Raw genomic sequence first — 5,714 nt, 5'->3', positions numbered from 1 at the left:
GGGAAGATGCCGTTCTTTCCTTATGCAGTGTGGATTAGTGTTCGATCTACAGCCCCACTCTTATGCCACAGACAAGGCTAGGATAGCCTTTGTCATTGAGTTGCTGCGTGGTCGAGCTCTGGAGTGGGCTTCAGCCGTTTGGGAACAACAGGACACCTGCATGGCCTCATACCAGGAGTTCACAGCCGAGATGAGGAGGCTATTTGACCATCCCGTCCGAGGTATGGACGCAGCTAGGGGCCTGTTTTCGCTTCGCCAAGGAACTCGCAGCGTTGCCGACTTCGTGATCGAGTTCAGGACTTTGGCTGTGGAGAGTGGGTGGAATGAGGAGTCTCTGCAAGCGGCCTTTTACCAGGGGCTGTCGGAGCAGCTCAAGGATGAGTTGATCTCCTATCCGGAGCCTAGTGACCTGGACAGCTTGGTAGCCTTGTCTATTCGGGTGGATAACCGAGTTCGAGAGAGAAGGAGGGAGAAGCAATGGGGCCCGTCCACTTGTTCCCGGCGGTCTTCAAACTGCTCGGCTCGCTAAAGTTGGGAGGACTTTTAGCGAGCCAGTTTCAACCTCTCAATACCTCTGTCAGACCCCGTTTCCCGGCTACCCTCATGAACAGGAATCAGAGTCTAGCGATTAACGCTTTCGTCGATTCAGGTGCCGATGGAAGCTTTATTGATGCCGAAGTGGTGGAACAGCTGGGGCTTTCCAAGGAGCAATTACCGGAAGCCATTGAAGCTACCACTCTGAACGGCAGTAGTCTGGCACGTATCACAATGAGGACTGAACCGGTTAAGATGCTGTTGTCAGGGAATCATTCTGAGGTGATCTCATTCTTCATTCTGCCTTCTTCCCATGTTCCTCTGGTCCTTGGTTACCCCTGGCTGAAAGAACACAATCCCACGTTCGATTGGGTGACTGGCAAGGTAACTAGTTGGAGCCTTGAGTGTCATGCTAACTGCCTCAAGACTGCCTGTTCCCATTCTGTTCCCAGTCAGGTGATTGAGGCTAGACCCCCAGATCTGTCCCTGGTTCCCGAGACATATCACGATTTGGGGGAAGTGTTCAGTAAGCAGAGGGCTCTGTCACTCCCTCCCCACCGACCATATGACTGTGCCATAAACCTGTTCCCTGGAGCTGTCTATCCCAAGGGACGGTTATACAGCATCTCCTGACCTGAACGTGAGGCTTTGGAGACCTACATCAAGGAGTCCCTAGCGGCTGGTCTCATTCGTCCCTCATCATCACCCCTGGGGGCAGGATTCTTCTTTGTGGGTAAGAAGGATGGCTCTCTTCGACCGTGTATTGATTATCGGGGGGTTGAATGATATCACGGTCAAGAACAAGTATCCCCTGCCCTTGATGAGCTCTGCCTTCGACTCCTTACAGGGTGCTACTGTGTTCACCAAGCTAGACCTACGCAATGCGTATCACCTGGTCCGGATCAGAGAGGGGGACGAGTGGTTGACGGGTTTCAATACACCGATGGGTCACTTCGAGTATCAGGTGATGCCGTTTGGACTGACCAATGCTCCAGCAGTGTTCCAGAGTATGGTGAATGACGTCTTGAGAGATATGATCGGACTCTTTGTGTTTGTTTACCTGGATGACATTCTTATCTTCTCGAAGGAACCTTCCAGCCAAGTCCAGCATGTCAGGCAGGTTCTGCAGCGATTGTTGGAGAATCGCCTGTTCGTGAAGGCCGAGAAGTGCGAATTTCACGCCCACACTACATCCATCCTCAGGTACATCATCTCCAGGGGAGAGATTATGATGGACCAGGAGAAGGTTAGGGTGGTTCTGGAATGGGCCCAGCCCGGTACGAGATTGCAGCTCCAGAGGTTTCTGGGGTTTGCGAATTTCTATCGCAGATTCATCCGGGATTACAGCCGTGTGGCCGCTCCTTTAACTGCCCTGACTTCCAGTACCAGGACCTTCAGTTGGAACCCTGAGGCGGACCGAGCGTTCCTGGATTTGAAGAGGCGATTCACCAACGCACCGATTCTCTCTCAACCTGACACGGCCCGTCAGTTCGTCGTGGAAGTGGATGCGTCTGATGTGGGGGTTGGTGCCATCCTGTCCCAGCGATGCTCCACTGACGGGAAACTCCATCCCTGCGCCTACTACTCTCGTCGTCTTTCGTCTGCAGAGAAGAACTACGATGTGGGTAACCGGGAGCTTCTCGCGGTGAAGCTTGCCTTGGAGGAGTGGCGCCACTGGTTGGAGGGGGCGGAGCAACCGTTTATTGTCTGGACCGACCACAAGAATCTTGCTTACGTGCAATCGGCTAGACGTCTCAACTCCCGTCAGGCCAGGTGGGCTTTGTTTTTCGGACGCTTTAATTTTTCCCTGACGTTCCGACCTGGGTCTAAGAACGGCAAGGCGGACGCCTTGTCCCGGATTTTCTCCAAGACGGAGGAGAGTGGGGCCAAGACCGAGACGATTCTTCCCCGAAACTGTGTCGTGGGAGCAGTTATGTGGAGGATTGAGGAGGAGGTTATGGCGGCCCTTCGGACGCAGCCCGGTCCCGGTAACGGTCCACCCGGTCATTTGTTTGTGCCTGAGTCGGTTCGTTCTGCTGTCCTCCAATGGTCCCACGCCAGCAAGATGGCTTGTCACCCTGGCGTGGCCCGGACGATGGCGTTACTTCGCAGACGATTTTGGTGGCCGGCCATGGGAGAAGATACTCGGAGGTTTGTTGCTGCCTGTCCAGTGTGTGCGCAGAATAAGAGTGCCAACCGGCCCAGCTCTGGACTACTTCACCCCCCTCCCTATTCCCGGCGACCATGGTCGCATCTGGCCCTGGACTTTGTCACTGGGTTGCCCTCTTCTGAGGGGAACACGGTCATTCTGACTATCGTGGACAGATTCAGCAATTTCGCCCACTTTGTGCCCATTTCCAAGCTTCCCTCGGCCTCTGAGACATCCGAGATCCTGGTTAGGGAGGTTTTCAGGGTCCACGGGTTGCCCAGTGACATAGTTTCCGACCGTGGCCCTCAGTTTACCTCTGCTGTCTGGAAGTCTTTCTGTTTGGCCATTGGAGCTACAGTCAGTCTCACATCTGGTTTTCACCCCCAATCTAATGGTCAGGCGGAGAGAGCCAACCAGAAGATGGAATCCACGCTACGCTGCCTTGTCTCCTCCAACCCCACCTCCTGGGTCTCTCAGTTGCCTTGGGTTGAGTATGCTCACAATACTCTCCCTACATCTGCCACTGGGATGTCTCCCTTCCAGTGCCTGTATGGCTACCAACCTCCCTTGTTTCCTTCTCAGGAGAAGGATCTCTCAGTGCCCTCTGTTCAGGCCCACATTCGTCGTTGCCACCGGACCTGGCATCGGGCCAGAAAGGCCCTCCTTAGAGTTTCTGACCGGTATCAGCTCCAGGCGAATCGTCGCCGGATTCCCGCCCCCCACCTATACCATCGGAGATAGGGTCTGGTTGGCCACACGGGATCTTCCTCTGCGGACTGAGTCTAAGAAACTGTCACCGAATTTCATTGGTCCGTTTGTGGTGGAGAAGGTGATCAATCCTGTTGCGGTTCGACTCAAGTTACCTAGAACGCTCAGAGTCCATCCCACCTTTCATGTCTCCTGCCTCAAGCCTGTTCTCCTCAGTCCTCTGTTACCCCCTCCGCCTCCTCCTCCTCCCCCTCGGATGATCGGAGGTGGTCCTGCCTACACGGTGCGCCGCATTATGGATTCCAGACGGCGGGGCCGGGGTTTCCCAGTATCTCGTGGACTGGGAGGGGTATGGTCCTGAAGAGAGGAGTTGGATTCCTCGGCGCCAGATCCTTGATGCTGACCTCCTTCGTGACTTCTACCGCCTCCATCCTGGCGCTCCGGGTAGTCCGCCCGGTGGCGTTCAGTCGGAGGGGGGTACTGTCATGAACCCTGCATCCTGAGTCGGTTCCTGCCTGTGTTGCCTTTTTTCTGCTCGGAATCTCCAGTTTCCTGAGGGTTCGTGAACGCTCCCGGCCTGGTTGCCGGGCGGCGTTGCTAGGCGGGAGATCTCCCCGATTAACCGCACCTGCATCTCATCAGCGGTCTGTACACCTGGTCCTGATCATCACCCTTCTTAAGCCCTGACCTGACATCCATTCCCTGCCGGATCGTTAGCCATGAACAGTATGTTTGTCAGTGTATCAGCCTTGGAGTTTCTAGCGTTAGTTTTGTTGTTTTGCACCTTGTTGGCTTGCCGTGTACATACCTCCGTTTTGTTTCTATCTGCAGTCAATCTCCCGGAACCTTCACCCAACCCCTGCCTGGTTGTCGGCGGCTGCCGAGCCATTCTTGGATCTACCACTGCACCTCCACCAACTCGTCTCCGCCGTCCGCTCTGTCCCCTGGATTATTCTACATCGTTTTTTGAATCTGTTAAATAAATACTCACCTTCGTTCAACTCACCTTGTCCTGGTCTGCTTCTGGGTTCTGGCTTAGTAAACCGTGACAAGCCTACTTTCAGCACCCATGCACTGTCCATCTCCACGGCTGCCGCTTCATAGTAATGTAAGTTATGCAAATTACTCGAATATGCCTTATTGTGAGGTCAATAACTCTGATAAATAGCTTCATTATGGGCAATGAAACATTTTGTTTTTATTCAAAACAATTATAGCAGTAGCAAGCTTACCTCCGGTCCTCCTTTTCATCTTTGGCTCTCCCTTTCAAACTGAACAGGACATCAGTAGTCCTAGTCTGCCCGCACAGATATTTTTTTTAACTAATATTATTTTTCCGGAAGAAGCCTTTGACTCGGCTCCTCAAGTGCCACTGTACAGTGAGGAGCCATTGGTTAGGCAGCACACAAGGGTTTACATCAGCAAGTGCAGGGCTTATGGTTGGAATAGCCTATCCATTACAGTGTGTAATGCAGTGTTGCCTAGTTTTATATGCACCATCCCAGCAGCGGAAAAAATCGTGAAGGAAGCACATTTTCTTAGAAATATAAATTTGCCCTGTACTTCTCCGAGCATGCTCTTCGTATAGCCTATTGCCTATAGTATAGGCTATGGATAATTTGATTGAGACCACACTAGGTGACCCTTGATATTGTGCGCCCAGCAGAGAATCAGGGATGAGGGGCAGCATCAGGCACACATCGAGATATAATAAGCAACTAATTCTCAAACACTGAGCAATATGATATTTAATCGATTACAAATGACACGACCCTCCCCTGGACTAAATAAACAAATACTAAACCCTCCCCCTTACTGGAATTGAAAAAGCATGACTCTCCCCCATTTTCCTCCAGGTAACAATTCTGTAAATTTCGACGCTCCCTTAGCTGTGTAAAATTGTCATTAATAAAAATTATACCATTAACACATTTAAGAAATATGTTTTTATTCAATTAATTATCTTGAGCGATACCCTATTTTATTTTTAATATCTCTTTAAATATGGCACGTTTAAAACGTAAATTGTGACTACTACATATCCCAAAATTCAATCCAAGAGGCGGGGCCACGTCATCGTTTTTACTAACCCCTTTGACCAATCAAATGCATCTATTTGGAAGCGCGTACTTCGAAAATGGTTTGATGTTATCCAATCAGTGGTCTTTATTTAATTATTTGTAACGACAAACCAATCGAAGTTGTCGCTCTTCTCCTAGACGAATCGGAAGCTCGCTAGATAATAGCTGGGCTTACTCATTTTCCGCCAATAAAATCGAAGTTGATGTTTAAACTCTGCGCGCAGGCGGTTCTTAGCCAATTT

This window comes from Coregonus clupeaformis, chromosome 35 (genome assembly GCF_020615455.1).
Source record: "Coregonus clupeaformis isolate EN_2021a chromosome 35, ASM2061545v1, whole genome shotgun sequence".
Taxonomy (NCBI): domain Eukaryota; kingdom Metazoa; phylum Chordata; class Actinopteri; order Salmoniformes; family Salmonidae; genus Coregonus; species Coregonus clupeaformis.
This window is presented reverse-complemented; position numbering follows the sequence as displayed.